Here is a 661-nt window from a genome sequence, read left to right as displayed (position 1 = left end):
GTTGGAGCACAGGTTGTCTGCAATGAAATCTGCTGTGGAAAGTGGTCAAGCAGATGATGAGCGTGTTCGTGAATATTATCATCTTCACCTTCAGAGGTGGATTGATATAAGTTTAGAAGAGATTGAGAGCATTGACCAGGAAATAAAGATCCTGAGAGAAAGAGACTCTTCAAGAGAGGCATCAACTTCTAACTCATCTCGCCAAGAGAGGCCTCCAGTGAAACCCTTTATTCTCACTCGGAACACGGCCCAAGCCAAAGTATTTGGAGCTGGTTATCCAAGTCTGGCAACTATGACGGTGAGTGACTGGTATGAGCAACATCGGAAATACGGAGCATTACCGGATCAGGGAATAGCCAAGGCAACACCAGAGGAATTCAGAAAAGCAGCTCAGCAACAGGAAGAACAAGAAGAAAAGGAGGAAGAGGATGATGAACAAACACTCCACAGAGCCCGGGAGTGGGATGACTGGAAGGACACCCATCCTAGAGGCTATGGCAACCGACAGAACATGGGCTGATCTTCCCACAACACGACAGGACTGCAGGGTGCACAACTCCCCGCCAAGAAAACCATGCAGTCCTCCCCTCCCTGGGCTCCCGCTTCAGCTCTGTACAACGAAGGCAAAGATGCTAAATCTTGCTTTGCATTCAATAAAGTG

At 48.3% G+C, this 661-nt stretch overlaps 1 pseudogene across 1 annotated transcript; it reads left to right on the top strand.

Annotated features, from left to right (window-relative positions):
- The first annotated feature begins 6 nt into the window (after positions 1 to 6).
- On the top strand, positions 7 to 655 carry LOC108526149 (immunoglobulin-binding protein 1 pseudogene; annotated as a pseudogene). The gene has a single exon (XR_001884426.1). The product of XR_001884426.1 is annotated as an immunoglobulin-binding protein 1 pseudogene (transcript).
- Positions 656 to 661: the final 6 nt, after the last annotated feature.

This window comes from Rhinopithecus bieti, unplaced genomic scaffold (genome assembly GCF_001698545.2).
Source record: "Rhinopithecus bieti isolate Rb0 unplaced genomic scaffold, ASM169854v2 repeat_32990, whole genome shotgun sequence".
Taxonomy (NCBI): domain Eukaryota; kingdom Metazoa; phylum Chordata; class Mammalia; order Primates; family Cercopithecidae; genus Rhinopithecus; species Rhinopithecus bieti.
The sequence above is the reverse complement of the archived record's forward strand: the minus strand, read 5'-3'. Positions and strand labels throughout refer to the sequence as shown.